This window comes from Mustela lutreola, chromosome 9, assembly GCF_030435805.1.
Source record: "Mustela lutreola isolate mMusLut2 chromosome 9, mMusLut2.pri, whole genome shotgun sequence".
Taxonomy (NCBI): domain Eukaryota; kingdom Metazoa; phylum Chordata; class Mammalia; order Carnivora; family Mustelidae; genus Mustela; species Mustela lutreola.
The window spans coordinates 25569273-25586123 of NC_081298.1; the positions used below are offsets into that span (position 1 = coordinate 25569273).

Here is a 16851-nt window from a genome sequence, read left to right on the forward strand (position 1 = left end):
CCTGCTTCCTCTTCCCTCTCTCTCTCTACCTGTCTTTCTGCCTACTTGTGATCTCTATCTGTCAAATAAATAAATAAAATCTTAAAAAAAAAAAAAAAAGAAAACCAGTATATAAACCAATAAAAGAAAACCAGTATATAAATAAAGGAGAAGTACAATTTCATTGGAACGAAGTCTGCAGTTTAGTTAATGGTGATGTTCCGGGTTAGTGTCTTCGTTCTGACAGCCGTACCGTGGTCAGGTTAGGTGACACGGTGACATGAGAAAGACTGGGTGATGTGTAGACGGGAACCCTCTGTCCTGTCTTTGCAATTCTTCTGTGAATCTAAAATTACCTCTAAGAGTTCATTTAAAAAAAAAAAACACAATTTCAGGTCCGCTGGGGTGGCTCGGTCATTAAGCATCTTCCTTCGGCTCAGGTCATGATCCCAGGGTCCTGAAATCGAGCCCTGCGTCGGGCTCCCTGCTCAGCTGGGGAGCCTGCTTCTCCCTCTCCCTCTGCTGCTCCCCTGCTTGTGTTTTCTCTCTCTCTGTCAAATAAATAAGTAAAATCTTTAAAATTTCAGGTAATGGCAAGTACCATGCAGAAAACAAATCGGGGTAAGTTAGAGGGGGGTCTGGGGACCACTTTAGACAGGTGGTCTAGGAGGGCATCTGTGAAGAGGCAACACTTGGGAGAAAGTGAGTGATGTGAAGGAGCCAGCCTCCCAGAGATGAAGAAGGGGTCTGCCCAGAGAGGACTGGCAAATGCCAAGGCCTAGAGGCGCATTGCTTTTGGTAGGTTTGCCGTCCACCTGCAGGGGTGGGAGAGGCTGTGTGGGGAGATGAGCTCAGAGGAGGAGGCAGCTTCCCTTCAACATCATTTTGCCCTTTCAGAGGACAGGAAGCAGGGCTTTGTACCTAGCAGTCTAATATCTCATTTTCTTTAAAATATTTTTTTATTTATTTGGCAGAGAGAAACCACAACCAGGCAGAGAGGCAGGCAGAGAGAGAGGAGGAAGCAGGCTCCCTGTGGAGCAGAGAGCCCGATGCGGGGCTCGATCCCAGGACCCCGGGATCATGACCTGAGCCAAAGGCAGAGGCTTTAACCCACTGAGCCACCCAGGTGCCCCATACCTGATTTTTTTAAGGTAAGCTCTATGCCCAACATGGACTTAAACTCATGACCCTGGGATCAAAAGTTCCATGCTCCACTGACTGAGCCAGCCAGGCACCCCTCTAGTACCTCATGTTAGTCCTTACAGCTGGGGAGGCAGTGTGGGGCAGTGTGGTCACCTCACTTACAGGTGGGCCAGGGGACAGGTAGAGGGGTGGAGACTTGGCTGGCCCTGGGTCACACGCCTGTGCTTGGAAGGAGACGCCTCTGGCTCTTAAGGTTGTGCTAGGGCCTTGCTGGGAAACACAGAGTGGGCTGAAAGACAGGGCCTGGACAAGGGCCTGGACAAGGTGTGACTCTGGAGGGCTGGGAAACCCAGGATCAGCAGACGGGGTCTCTGACAGCATGAGACCGTGCATCATGGCAAGGGAGCACCTTTGTATGGCTGTTACGCAACCTGCTTCGGAAATAGTAATAACACATGTGTGTAATACAAAATTCTGAAAGTATAAAATGACATGGAGGAACAAGTTAGGGTTCCCCAGCACCCACTCCTTGCCCTCTGAGACCCCTTCTTGTGTGTCCTTCCGGAGCTGGTCTGGCTGATAGCACCTTGACCATAACACCCCCAGACAATAAGTAGGCCCCGTGGCACCACCTGCCGGAAAGCTCTAGATGCACGGTTGTCTTTTCTTAATCCTCATTCCAGCCCGTGCTGGATGTGTATCAAGGTCTCCATTTTAAGTCAGGGTAAACTGAGGCACCAGCAGGTTGTTGCTCACCCAAGGCCGTGCAACTCACCCAGGGCTCAGACTTCGGGATTGCCTGACAGCACTGTTTAGATGAGGATACTGAGGCACAGAGAGTTTGGGTAACTAGCCCCAGGTGACCCCTGAGCAGGTGGAGGAGCCAGAACCTGAGTCTAGCGGTCTCACTCCAGAATCCACACCTTGACCACTGCACTGTACTTGGAGAAATGACCCCAGCTCTGGAGTCTGCCAGACCCTGGAGTGATGCCCACCCCTGCCTAGCCACGTGGCCTCGGGCAAGTCCCTCTTGCCTGTGATCTGGCCGCACTGAGGACAGAGAGCAGGAGGCCTGCCTCTCAGATGGTTTGAGGAAGGGTGTGAGCAGAGGAATAGCTCTGGTGCAGGGCAGGCTTGGGATGCCGCTCCTCCCCCTTGCCAGGGACCCCTCCCGTGATGGACAGAAGGAAGGGCACAGCCGGGTGGCTGTTTCGGGGCACTGGGAACTCAGGTGGGGCCTTCCTTCCCTGCAGCTGTGCAGACGGAGCAGGGGGCCTGCCCATGAGAGATTGGCTGAGACTCTCCCCTACCTCCCAGCATACAGCCATGTTGCTGACCCAGGAATTCTGGGGAATCTGGAGAGGGGAGGGGAAAGAGGTTTCCAAAAGGTTTGTGTGATGTCTCCCCCCACCCCCACCACCCAGCTGAGTGCCAGCACCCTGCAAGTGAGTTGGGGGCTGGGGGATGTTGGGAGGAGACTATAGCCAGGAGTGGGCAACAATGACCCAAAGATAAGGGGCTTAGCCCAGGTGCCAGCTTAGGCTGGGTGCCTGGGGGTCTTCTTGAGGGCAGGGTCACCTCAGGCTGGTGGCTGGCTTTCAGCTTGGCAGGCTCGGAAAACTGATTTATTGGGGTGCCTGGGTGGCTCAGTCGTTAAGCGCTTCTGCTTTTAGCTCAGGTCATGATCTCAGGGTCCTGGGATGGAGCCCCGCCTCAGGCTCCCTGCTCAGCAGGAAGCCTGCTTCTCCCTCTCCTACTCCCCTGCTTGTATTCCTTCTCTTGCTGTCTCTTTCTGTCAAATAAATAAATAAAATAATAAACCAACCAACAAATAAATAAATAGGTAGATAAATAAATAAACAAAATCTTACCCCAAAGAAGACCGAAAACTGATTTATCAACCTACTTGCCCCCAACCTATGATCAGATTGGTGGGGGCTAAAATAACAATTCCAGGGGCACCTGGGTGGCTCAGTGGGTTGAGCCTCTGCCTTGGCTCAGGTCATGATCTCGGATTCCTGGGATCAAGCCCCGCATTGGGCTCTCTGCTCAGCAGGGAGACTGCTTCTCCCCACCCTCTGCCTGTCTCTCTGCCTACCTGTGATCTCTGTCTGTCAAATAAATAAATAAAGTCTTTTTTTTTTTTTTTTTTTACTTGTCAGAGATAGAGGGAGAGAGAGCGAGTGAGCACAGGCAGACAGAGAGGCAGGCAGAGGCAGAGGGAGAAGCAGGCTCCCTGCTGAGCAAGGAGCCCGATGTGGGACTCGATCCCAGGGTGCTGGGATCATGACCTGAGCCGAAGGCAGCTGCCCAACCAATGAGCCACCCAGGCGTCCCAAGTCTTTTTTTTTTTTTAAGATTTTATTTATTTATTTGACAGAGAGAGATCACAAGTAGGCAGAGAGGCAGGCAGAGAGAGAGAGAGGAGGAAGCAGACTCCCTGCCGAGCAGAGAGCCTGATGCGGGACTCAATCCCAGGACCCTGAGATCATGACCTGAGCCGAAGGCAGCGGCTTAACCCACTGAGCCACACAGGCGCCCATAAATAAAGCCTTTAATAAAATAAAATAACGATTCCACAATGTGGGCCAGACCCTAGAGGCCAGACTACATTAGTCTCCACTCTGGTTCCCTTCCTCACACCCCTGGCCCTGAGAACCCGGGTTAGTATCGAGAAAGGGGCCCTGGGATTGAGGCAAGGACCAAGGTCTCGGAGGGATGCCAGGCAGGGAGACATCCCAGCAGAACTGCACAGTGGAGTGGGGAGTGCTAGGACTGTGGAGGCAAAACCAGGTGGGGGTTTGACTCCCAGCTCTGTTGTGTCCCTGGCTATGTTACCTCCCCACTCTGAGCTTCAGTTTCTCCATCTGTAAAATGGGGTTGTTATCAGAACTGAGATCTCATGGTAAAGATAGAACTTCTGACACAACACGCACTCTGTTGTAGGTGCCCAATGAATGACCCTCTCCTCCACTGACTCGCTGAGTAATCCTGTTTTCCAAACCCTACGGGGCCTCAAGACAAATGCTGGCACTTGTCCTAGGTTCACACGGCCGTCTGGGATATGTACTTTGGTTGCCAAATGTTAGACTTGCCAGAACGTTTACAGAGAGATGGAAGGGATGATTTGCAAGCGGTGCTGCCGTGCTGATGGGGCCCGGTGCTCCCAGGGCCTCCTCTGCAGGTGCCAGGGCACTCCGGAGCCTGAGACACCTCTCCCTGCCCGAGGCGGGGCTTGCCCCACCCCTAGAGGCTTCCTTTTGGCAACTCCTTTTTCTAGAAGGCTCTGGAAGGTGCCATCTTCTGTCATGACAATGTCTGGGCGTTGCGTGTGGTCTGTGAGAGCCAAGGCTGCTGCGGCGGCTGGAAGAGAGCTGGGCCCATCCTTGCTGGGTGTCCCAAAGGGGCCTTCACGCTCCAACCTTTCTGGCCCTGGAGAGCAGGACTGAGAGCACATGGCAGGGCGCCGCTCTCCTCTGGGCCAACGTGACCGCACTAGAGAACCTGGGCTTCTCAAATGCAGGGATAGTGATCTTAGGAAAACCTTCTGTCTTTTCTATAAGATGGAAACTGTGAGCTAAAACTGACCTTGACATCAGTGTTTTTCCAGGAAGATGCTAAATTGATATTGGGCAGAAAAGGGCATTCGTGGTCAAATAAATTTGGGGAAACACCAGCATGAGCGTCCGCTGGGTTTCCTCGCTGCAGGGCTTCTCGGGTCCGTCCCTGGGCACGGCTGAAGGGCGGTGGCGCTAGCTACCCGGCAGCCAGGTCTGTCTGATGGAGATGTACTTCTCAGGGATCTTTTCAAAAAGCATCTCATGAGTTTAGAGGGCTCAGGAACTCACTTTGGGAAATGCCAGTATGGTTGGAAATCTCACCCTCCTCCTCCACGTAAGAAAGCTGGAGGAACCTTGGGGCCCTGGAGGACACGAAGGGAATATGGGGGCCAGATAAGTTGAAAGGATGTGGAGGGTTCTCTAAACTTGATATTATTTATCTGTCCATCCATTTATTTATTGTAGGCTCCATGCCCAGCGTGGAGCCTAATGTGGGGCTCAACGTAGGGCTTGAACTCAAGACCCTGAGACCAAGACCTGAGCTGAGGTCAAGAGTCAGACACTTAACTGACAGGTGCCCCTCTATTTTTTATTTTATTTTGTTATTATTATTTTTAAAGATTTTATTTATTTATTTGTAAGAGAGAGAGAGAACCCATAACCATGGAGAGCAGCAGGCAGAGGAAGAATCAGGGAGCCCCATACGGAACCCGATCCCAGGACCCTGATATCATGACCTGAGCTGAAGGCAGATGTTTAATCAACCGAGCCATCCAGGCGCCCCTCTAACTTTTATTTTAAAGATGAGACTTTGGGGCCCCTGGCTGGCTCAGTCAGTAGGATCATCTGACTCTTGATCTTGGGGTCATGAGTTGAGCCCCATATGGGGTGTAGAGATGACTAAAAAGAAACTAATTAAGAAAGAATAAAGCTGGGATACCTAGGTGGCTCAGTGGGTTAAAGCCTCTGCCTTGCCTTCGGCTCAGGTCATGATCCCAGGGTCCTGGGATCGAGCCCCACATAGGGTTGTCTGCTCCACAGGGAGCCTGCTTCCTCTTCTCTCTCTCTCTGCCTGCCTCTCTGCCTCCTTGTGATCTCTGTCTGTCAAATAAATAAATAAAATCTTTAAAAAAAAAAAAAAAGAAAGAAAGAAAGAATAAATCTGAGACTTTAATCCATATTTTACTGCATCGGCCCATTTAATCTTCCCAACCATCCTGTAGAGTAAACACAGTTGTCATCTTCATTCTCTAGCAGGTAAACAGAGGCACAGAGAGGCAGGCCCTTCCCCAAAGCTCACAGCTTGTGAGTGGGATTTGAACTCAGGCTGCCTGAGTGAGGGGCAACCCACATGGCCCCACACTGCCTGCCTTCCCCGTGAGACTGTGTCGGTGAGGCTGAGGGTCTGTCCGAGGGAGAAGCTTCCTGCCAGTGGCTGCTCTGTGGTGTTCGTGGGAGAGTCACTGGCTCCATGTCACAGGACGGCAGTCTTCCAGCTCGGAGTTGGGGGCCTGGGGGAGCTCAGCAGAAGAGCCTGCCGTCCCCAGCTTCCCCCCAGCAGCCTCTCCCCACCAAGAGGCTGCGTTATGGTCTCATTTCATCCCTCCCTGGTTATCTTCATTCTTCCAGGGGACACTCAGCGGGGAACTGAGATTCAGAGAGGGATATTAACTGCCTGGATCACCAGCAAGCAGATAGTGAGTCCAGGATTCAAACCCAGGCAGCTGGATTCCAGAACTGGGTGTGGAGGGTTCCAGTGCTCTTCCTGAGGAAGCAGTGGGTTTCTGGGGCTGGGGCTGGGGCAGGGGTCCGGCAGCAGGGCCCCACCCCACCGGGGCTCCCTTCTCCTCTGACAGCCGTGGCCCCTAGGATCTGCTGCCATCCCCCCTTCAGCAGATATGCTCTCCAGTTCCCTGCTAATCTCGCTGGGCCTCCCTGTCCCAGCCTCACGCAGGCCAACAGTCAGTTGCATAAAAGCAGGCAGATAGGTCACGGCCACCAAGAAGGAATTGCCATGGAGGGCTTCTGGGCCACGGGGCTTATCTCCAACTTCTGGAGCAGGGCTCGACCATTTCCTCCTTCTGTGGTGTGGACTTTTTGTTCTGGGGGGGTTTTCTTCCCCTTTAGTTCACCGATTCCTGGAGAGGGACTTGTGTGTCCCTCTGTGTCCATCCATAGACACTCACTGGACACCTGTTGTGGGCCTGGCCCCAGCTGGGCTGGTTTCTGCAGCAGCTGTACGGGCCACAGCTTGCCCAGAGGGTAGGCAGGACTCTGGGGGATGCTTCCAGATCTCCTGACAGGCAGGCAGGGAGGCATGACTGTGGGCGCAGGATCTATCACCTGCCGTAGAGCAGGACCCGGGTTCAGATCCCACTTCAATAATTTAATAATAAAGGCAAAAATGACCCAATTTTTTAAATGGGCAAAGGATGTGAGTAGACATTTCTCCGAAGAAGATACGCAAAGAGCCAACAGACACATGAAAGATGTTAAACATTATTAGTCATCAGGGAAATGCAAATCAAAATCCCATGAGATATTACTTCATACCCACTAGGATGGCTTTCATCAAAAAGACCGATAATAATAAGGTTGGTGAGGATGTAGAGAAATTGTGGCCCTTGTGCCCTGTGGTGGCGTGTAAAATGTTGTGGCAAACAGACTGTCAGTTCCTCAAAAGGTTAAACACAGCATTGCCACATGACCCAGCAATTCTACTCCAAGCTATTTATCCAAGAGACTTGGAAACACATGTCCAGGGGCGCCTGGGTGGCTCAGTCAGTTAAGCATCTGACTTTGGGCTCAGGTCATGATTCCAGAGTCCTGGATTGAGCCCTGCATTGGGCTCCCTGCTCCATGAGGAGTCTCCTTCTCTCTCTCCCACATATCCACACACAAATATTACACAGATGCTAATAGGAGCATTATTCACAGCAGCCAAAAGGTAGAAATAACCTGAATGTCAACTGATGAATTGAGAAATACAATATGGGATGTTACTTAGCCTTCATTCCTTGAAAAGGAATGAAGTCACACCTGCTGTTACACGGAGGCACCCCGAAGACAAGCTTGGTGGGAGAAGCCAGACACAGAGAGGACCGCGTGTTGTAGAAATCCACTTGTACAAAGTGTCCAGAACAGACACATCTGTAGAGACAAGAAACGGTTGCTTAGGGCTAGGAGTGGGGGTTTGGGGCAATGCGGAGTGAGCGCTAATGAGTGGGGTTTTGTGGGGGGAATGATGACAGTATTAGCAAGAGTGCTGAGGGTCGCCCAACTCCGCGAATATGCTAGAAACCATCGAATCAGACACTAAATGAGTGAGTTGTATGCTATGCGAATTCCATCTCCGTAAAGCGGCCATAAAAAGTTAGGCAATACAAATAAGGAAAAGAATGACAGTGGGACCGTAAATTGTCCCATCACCTAGAGACAACCCCTGTTCCATTTTAGTGACACTCTCTCAACGTACACTCTGTTGCCGTCCATGCTGCTTTCTCATTTAATAACACATGGTTTACATCTCTCCATGTCAGCAAACCTACCTGGACAGAAAGCCACACCCCGCTTCCACCGCTCACTGGCTGTGGGCGCCGGTCAGCCCCGTTGGCCCTCAGACCCTTGGACTCTTCTTCTGGGAGGTGGGCTAACCCAAGGACCCACCTCCAGAGGAAGCAGCGAGGACGAAAGGAGGGAGGCAGCACCCCTAGGGCGTGCAGTAGAGACACGGGCCTGAGGGGAAGGCTCTGAAGGTGGAGGAGGACATTTGTGCCCGCCTTGAGCACGCCCACCAGGCTCCGCTCATTCCCAAGGTTCTGTGTGTTTCCAACACATCATGGTGGAAAACATCCATGGTTTAAAAGTAGGGAGGGAGGTCGGGGACAGACCCTGGAGAGTGTTGTGACCCTCAGTGGAAAGAAACTACCCTCCCAGGCACCCACTGTGTGCGTCTGGCAAAGGATTCTATTGTCTCCTCTCCGTGATATCATCAGCCCCTGTGACAGATGGGGACACTGAGGCTCAGGGAGGTGCCATCACCTCCCCTTTGCAAACAGCTGTGGGGTGGGGCTAGGTGTCATCTGTTTGAAAGTCAGTTCCCTGCCACTTTTCTTTCTTTCAAGGAGGGGACAGCTTTGAAAAGGCTTGAATCCTGTCCAAATGTGGGATTGGATTATTATCTCCCAGACCTGGAGGGTAGAAGTCAAAGAGAGAAGTCACTGCCCTTAGATTTCTTTCTTTTATTTTTTTTTTAAAGATTTTATTTATTTATGTATGTGAGAGAAAGAGAAACAGAATGTGGTCGGGAGGGGGGAGGAGCAGAGGGAGAGGGATAAGCAGATGCGGGCCTCAATCCCACGACCCTGAGATCATGACCTGAACCAAAATCAAGAGTTGGGTGCTTAACTGACTGAGCCACCCAGACGCCCCGTCACTGCTCCTAGATGTCAAATAATAAGGGTGTGTTCATGTGTGCCTCCTTGCTCTGAGCCCTCTGCTGGGCTGTGGGGCCACGGCAGGGGCTTAAATGCTCAGGCTGGCAGGGAGCCAGGGCTGTACCTCCTGGGTAGGGGTGAGGGACACAGGCTCCGGACCCAGATAGTCGGGGTTGGAACCCCCACTCTGCTGGTGACGTGGGCAGGTACCCCACTGTCTGAACTTGATTTCCCTGTCCTAGGTGGGTGTGAGCATTGAATAAGATAGTTACATGGAGTCACTCAGCATAGCTCCTGACCTGGGTTGAGCTTTGGTATCACAGGGGTAAGTCAGGGAGGCAGCTTCATGGGGCCCAGGAGGAGTGGCCCAGGATGGGGGCCGCTGCCCACGCTGGGTTTTGCACGTTCCTCTCTGGACCGGCCGATGGGTGGCCAGACGTGAGAAGGGCTGGAGACAGTTGCCCACAGCTTCCCTACCCATTCGTTAGGAGAGAAGAGGAAGGGGACACTGCTGCCTAGAAGCCTGCCCCCATCTCCCCACCCAGGCTGGGGACTCCCCCCCAAATTCAACCCCCCCATCCTGGGTAGTTCTGTACCTTTTGAACATGGATCCCAACTGGAGTACAGAGACTCCTCCCCTGCTTCCTGTGCATCTCCCTTTGGTCCCCTTCACCACCAACTCCAGGACAGCCACCGACTGGGACCCAGGCTGCCTTTGGAGTCCTGGGGACAGGCTGTGAAGCCCAGCCCTGCGTCTGAGCAGCAACTTGACTTCAGTCAGAACCTCCTTCCTTTCCTATAGCACTGGGGTTAGCCGCTGGCCCCAGAGTCTGATTCTGACTCCCCGCTTATTGCCGTGTCGCCCGGACAAGGTAACTCAGCCTCCCTCACCTCTGGTTCCTCATCTGCAAAATGGGGACAAAGAACTATAGCTGGGTGATTGGAGAATTCACCGAGAAAATATACGTGAAGTGCTCAAAACAGTGGGTGAGACATAGCGAGTGTTCAAGATATGTTGGGCATGGTTACTACGATCCTGGCCTTTTAGGGCTGTTGCAGTGCCCAAGGTCCTGCCCATGGACCCCATCTCCCAAATGCCAGGTCCATGGCATCATAACCAGCCTGATCTCTGTCCGCCGCTCCCCACCCCACTGCCACCAGCAGCCCCTTAGACTGGGCACTCTGCTTTGCAGTCCTCCCGATCCCCCCCTCCCCCCAGCCCGGACATGGTAGGCGCTGATGTCTGTTGAATGAACTAAACGAAAGAGGAGATGCAGACAAAGAAATCCAAGAGGCTCCACCTTGGGCGGGGAAATGCAGGGTCCCCTCATTCAATCATTGTTCATTCATTTCTTCAACTGATTACCGGCTGAGCACCTGCTGTCCCAGGCTGTGGGGACAGAGCAGGGAACACAACTGGCAAAAGCGCTGTCTTGGTAGAGCTGACATGCTCATGGGGGAGACAGACCCCAAAGGAACTGAAGAGTGACACGTGGAGAAGGCAGGTCTGTGATAAATCCCGCAAAAACCCCAGGGAGGGTGCCAGAGAGGTTGTCCTTGGAGCCCAGGCAGCCAGGGAAGGCCGATGGAGAAGGTGACATCTGAGCAAAGATTTAAAGGAGGTGAAGTTATTCGTTCATGCATTCGTTCCTTCCGTCCTTCTGTCGTTTATCTGTTCCCCAGGCAGTCAGCCAGCATCAACAAACATTTCCTTGGGCCTGTTACGTGGCCCTGGCAGGGCAGGGTGAGGGTAGGTGGGCTTGCCCCGAGAGGCTCTCAGGTAGAGGTTCTCCCAGCAATGGGTGGGAGCACACTCACCCACCCTGGAAAGAGTCCGCAGAGGCTAGGGTGACCGTCATGGGGTCTGCCCAGGACGGAGGTACTCTCGAGACTCGGGACTCTCAGTGCCGACCAGGAGAGGCTTGTGCAAACCAGGACGAGTGGTCCCCCTCACTGAGATCACGCTCGGTACCGGGGGTCCGGGGATAGGTCGGCAGAGGCATCCTTTTACTTCTCCGAGGATGGGACACTTGGGAGGGTTGGGGAAGGGAGAGGCTGGGTGCCCTTGCCAGGCAAGCAAGGATTGCAGAGGCTCCAAAGTGCAAGTGCTGAAGCATGTGGGGGCTGCGGGTTCGGGGACAACACTTCCTTTCCGGGGTCAGTGGGCGATGGGGCGGGAAGGGATGACGGGGTCTTGGGTGTCGCTGAGGGGCCCGCCTTGGCTGTGGGTGGCAGGCCTCCAAGCAGGTGGGTAACTGGTATTTTATTTTTAAAACTATTTTATTTATTTGTCAGATAGAGAGTGAGAGTGAGCGAGCGGAAGCAGGGGAGCAGCAGGCAGAGGGACAAGTAGGCCCCCCACCAAGCAGAGAGCCCAATATGGGACTCGATCCCAGGATCCCAGGACCATGACCAGAGCCGAAGGCAGAGGCCCCAACCCCCTGAGCCACCCAGACGCCCCCCAGGTCTGCATTTTAGAAAGTGTTTTCCCTGAGGCAGACAATAGAGAGAGGGCATTCATTCTTTCCTTCCTTCCGGCAAATGCTGAGCTCCTTCGAGACCCCCAGTCCTGGCCAACAAAAAAATTCTCGGCTGTATAGAAGGTGTCTGGGGAGGGCATAGATGAGGCAGTGTCCTTCCCGCCAGCAGCTCAGGCCCTGGTGCGGGGTCCAGGGCCTAAACCCACCATTCAGTGGTGTGGGAGCTCTGTGTGTGTGAGGTCCTCAGAGGAGGGACCCTGAGGCAGGCCTGGGAGGCCAGGGGAGTCGCACAGGCTGGAGGGGGAAAGGGAAGGGCGCTCAGATGGAGGAACAGCAGAGAGGAAAGCCTGGAGGCTGGAGGCGCAGGGATGTGGAGGCAACAGGTCGTTCTGTGTGGCTCAGAGGGTTGGAAAGAGGCTGGAAGGGGAAGTTGTGGCCTCACGGACCTTGTTTCCTTGAGTCGGTCTCTGAAAATAAAAGTGAGACTGGCCCACTGTTGCAAAATCAGAGAACACAGGAAATTATTTTTAAAAAGGAAATATAACCCCTAGGTTAGCCCATCACCAGAGATAACTACTCCGAAGTATCTGATGCATTTCTTCCTAATATCTTCATGTATTTATGTATGTGTATCTCTTAACTTCGAATAATAAAATAGTTTGCATCTTGCTGGGGTTTCTTTTTGTGTGTGGGGGGGCTTTAAAAGAAAATATTTTATTTATTTATTTATTCATTTGAGAGAGAGAGTGAGGGAGAGAACACAAGCAGGGGGAGCAGCAGAGGGAGAGGCAGAAGCAGGCTTCTCGCTGAGCAGGGACCCCGATCCCAGGCTCGGTCCCAGGACTCTGGGATCATGACCCAAACTGAGCCACCCAGATGCCCCTGTTTTTTTGTGTGTTTTTGTTTTGTTTTTTAATATTTTATTTGTTTATTTGTCAGAGAGAGAGAGAGCACAACAGGCAGAGTGGCAGGCAGAGGCAGAGAGAGAAGCAGGCTCCCAGCTGGACAAGGAGCCCCATGCAGGACTTGATCCCAGGACCCTGGGATCATGACCTGAGCCGAAGGCAGCAGCTTAACCGACTGAGCCACCCAGGCATCCCTTTTTGTGGTTTTTTAATGATTTTTTAAAAAATCTTATTTATTCATTTGACAGAGATCACAAGTAGGCAGAGAGGCAGGCAGAGACAGAGAGGGGGGAAGCAGGCTTCCTGCTGAGCAGAGAGCCCGATGCAGAGCTCAATCCCAGGACCCTGGGACCACGACCCAAGCTGAAGGCAGAGGCCTTAACCCACTGAGCCATCCAGGCGCCCCTAAATGATTTTATTTTTAAGTATGCTCTACACCCAGCATGGGGGTCAAACTCACAGACCTGAGATCCCCATGCTCCACTGACTGAGCCAGCCACGTGCCTCTACATCTTGCTGGTTTTTACTTAACATTAGGTCAGGTGCATTTTTCTAGGGCCGCGGTACAGTCTCTGCTAACCTGGTTTCTCAGCCGTTCGGACGACTCCGGCCGGTGATGGATCCTGGGCTGTAGTGGTGATTTCTCATGGCTGGCCACTGAGGCTGTTTGCACTTGTTTGCTGAAACAAAGAACATGGTAAACAGCCTCCATCCATCCATAATTCCACGTCCACATCGCTGATTATTTGGGGTTTTTTTTTTCTGATCAGTTCCTAGACACGAGATTCTTGGAAGCCCTGCCTGGTGCAGAGCTATTAGGTAAGCAGGGGAGGAGGTGGGGCTTCTCAGGCCCACATGTCCCCACCTGAGGACAGCCCAGGCCCCAGCTGTAAGGAACAACTTGCACTTTCTGAACGCCTCATGTTCTCTCCTAATTCCAGGCCAGTTTGTCCGGGGGTTACCGACTCTGCCCCCAGCTTTCTGTCTTCCTCCTTCTCTCTGTCTTGCTAACTCTTGCTGGCATAAGATGTTCTCCAAGGAGCTTTCCTGGAGCCCCCACGGCTGGGAGCCCCCAGTGTCATCCCCTCTGCGGCTGTGCCCGGGGCCACCTCCATCCGAGTGCTTTCTCGCTGGGTTCCAAGTCCTGCTTCTTTGGTTTTCCTTGTCCCCCGAGGACAAGGCTCAGGCAGGATTCATCTCTGAATTTCTAGTACTGGGGGGGGGGGGTGAGCTGGCTCATTTCAGTTTCAGTAAATGTTTGTTGAGCAAAGGAATGGAGAGTTGGACAAATGAATTGAACAAATGAAGCAAAGTCCGTGGGGGAGGCTGAAGTGAAGACATCGGACTTTTTTGTGTTTGAGCGTCCAGTCCAGGGGGATGTAGTGGGGTGCAGAGCAAGGCCCCTGAGCCAGGAGCAAGGAACAGGGAAGGCAGGGCTCTTGTGAAAGGGAACTGGAAGTAGGGGTCTAGGCAGTGCCTTGCAGGGTAATGCAGACAAGAACATTCCAGAAGAGGGAAAAGTTTCATGGGCTCTGGAGCCCCCCCTTCTGGATTCAAACCCTGACCCTGCTGCTTACGAGCTGTGTGGCCCTGAGCCAGTGACTTAGCTTCTCTGTGCTTCAGTTTTTCCATCTGTAAAATGTGGATGACAAATGTTAGTACTTCATTCATTCATTCATTCATTTTCTTCCTCGCTTAACACTTGCTGAGTGTCTATTCTGGGCCCAGGACCAGAAGCTGAGAGGGAGCTGACCAGCACAGGCAAACCCTGCTACTGAGCGGAAACCCAGGTTTGGTGGCCGCAGCTTCTACTCGTGGAGCCCCTCAGTCAACCTATCAGGCTGCCGAGGGACCACTGGCTGGCACAGAGGGAACGCTGTCACCGGCCTCCTCCAGCATCGTCACCATCAGGAGTCTGTGCTGACCCACCACAAGGTCTTGGGAGAACTCCCCCGGCCTCTCCGAGCCTCTGTTTCCTTTAGAGTCAACAACCATTTTAGTTTGCCTGGGAAGAAGGGTCTTTCCAGGGTGGGGAACTCTTGATGTTAAGACTGGTTCTGTCCTAGGCAAACAGGGATGGTTGGTCCCCCGAGTTTCCTCATCTGTAACATGGCGAACCGCCTGCCCTCTGGGGCTGCCGTGCAGAACTGAAGCATGCACACAGGAAAGTCCGAGAAGAATTCCAGATCGAGTACACAAATATTAAAGAATTCTGAGTGCCGTGGAAGTCCAGTTATGGAAAAGAAGGAGCCCGCTTGCAGGTTCTGCTATGGAAGCAGCTCTAAGATACATATTCTTAGTGGAAAAAGCAAGGTGTGTGGACTGCTTCCCCCCGAATCACAGGAGGGGTGTGGCTAGATCCCCACGTGCTCGTGTGTGCGTGGAACCTCTGGGGAGGGAACCGTGTGGCTGGGGAGAAGAGGTGTGGAAAAAATCTGCTGTTCACTATATATCCTTTGGCGTCGTTGGAATTATTTTAACTTCTGTTGTCATTATCAGGGTGAAAAACCTTCTCAACTCCTGTGTGTCCAGAATTAAAGCAACAAAAAACTATTCTAAACCGTTAAAAGGCCAGAGATACAGAGTAGGAAACGTGTCTCGCTCAGGGCCCAGCAGCCAAGAAGTTCATGAATGGCCTTCTCCCCTCTCCTTCCCGTAGCCTCGCTGATCACCAGTCTGGGTATGTAAGGGACACCGAGGTCATCAGGCTCGGGGGCAGGAGTGGCGTGGGAAGACACCTGTGGGCTCCACGGGATGGCCTGTCTGCAGGCCTGGGGCTCACGGGACCTCACTCACTTTGGTGGCTACATGTTTAAGGTGGCCGTCTGCCATGTTCCAGGGGCCTTCCCTGACTAGAGGGGTCAAGGCAGGCCCATCCTGCAGGCTAAATGGCTCAGGTTTCACATCTCTCCAGACTAGGCAACCTGCATCTGCTGCTGTGGCCACCAAAGCCAGCTCCCTCTGCCTCTGGCCTCCGGGAGAAAGAGCCACAGCTGGTTTAGGAAAAAGTTCCAGAGTCAGCCCTCCAGGCCTGCCCCTCACCAACCAACCTCCACTGAGAGCCCAGCCCAGCCCTGCCTTGAGCTTCCAGACACGTGGCCAGATTCTTTTCTTTTAAATTTTAGCATCATGCACGTATTTCAGGAGCATGGTCTCATTGTACTCTCTCAAACATTAATAAAATGTAACGAATAAAAACCTAAAAACCAAAGTAATTCCCCTGCGTTTCCCCAGCTGCATTCCCCTCAAACATTACTGGCTGCTAGTGGGTGTTCCTTTGAACCTTCTACTCTCATGTGTATGTGTGTATCTGTAGCTCTTCTGTCTGTACACTTCTGTCTCTATCTGTAACCACACCTTTGTCTGTATCTGGGCCAGCTGTGTACGCACAGGTGCATGCGCTCCTCACATAAATGGTAACATTCTGTGTATTTTGTTCTGCAAGGTGCCTTACTTTTCACTGAGTGCATCTCGCTTTGGGGCCATACATATACAACCCCCTCCTTTTTAACAGCTGAGCAGTAGTCCATCACGTGAGCTGGCCCATCATTTCTTTGTCCAGTCCCTTACCGAGCATCTAGATGGTTTCTATCATTTTGCTTCCACAAACAGCCCTGGGCAGGCCTCATTGTACATTGAGTGATTTCTCCAGGACAGGCTCACCTCCTGGCACTGCTGGAGGGGCTGGGTACCACATTCGCGATACCTACTAACAGAGGGGCCGGGTGCTGGGGCTGGGTACCACATTGGCGATACCTACTAACAGGGGCCGGGTGCTGGGGCTGGGTACCACATTCGCGATACCTACTAACAGGGGCCGGGTGCTGGGGCTGGGTACCACATTCCCAATACCTACTAACAGAGGGGCTGGGTGCTGGGGCTGGGTACCATATTCGCAATACCTACTAACAGGGGCCGGGTGCTGGGGCTGGGTACCACATTCCCAATACCTACTAACAGAGGGGCTGGGTGCTGGGGCTGGGTACCATATTCGCAATACCTACTAACAGGGGCCGGGTGCTGGGGCTGGGTACCACATTCGCGATACCTACTAACAGAAGGGCCGGGTGCTGGGGCTGGGTACCACATTCGCGATACCTACTAACAGAAGGGCCGGGTGCTGGGGCTGGGTACCACATCATGATACCTACTAACAGAGGGGCCGGGTGCTGGGGCTAGGTACCACATTTGCTGTATGTACAAAGGAAGTACAACCTGGGGAAGCCAGAGCTAGCCCCGCTCCCACCCAGGACACAATCCGCCTGTTTCTGAGCACATCACCAGCGCTGAGCTGCCCAGTGTGTCACATTTTCCTATCAGACCGTCTCTCCCCAGCATAATCCTTACC

General features: G+C 52.9%; 1 protein-coding gene across 4 annotated transcripts in view; it reads left to right on the top strand.

The window, feature by feature from the left end:
* Nucleotides 1-15685, top strand: part of COMMD7 (COMM domain containing 7) — an 80044-nt gene extending 64359 nt beyond the window's left edge. Inside the window, exons 10-13 of one of the 4 annotated variants that reach the window (XR_009344608.1) lie at nt 954-1130; nt 14570-14816; nt 15003-15183; nt 15418-15684. The gene's annotated coding sequence lies outside the window, so the exon portion shown is untranslated. Of the gene's footprint in view, nt 1-953; nt 1131-14569; nt 14817-15002; nt 15184-15417 lie in introns of all 4 variants that reach the window. The other 3 variants (XR_009344606.1, XR_009344605.1, XR_009344607.1) reach the window with 3 other exon arrangements.
* The last annotated feature ends 1166 nt before the right edge of the window (nt 15686-16851 follow it).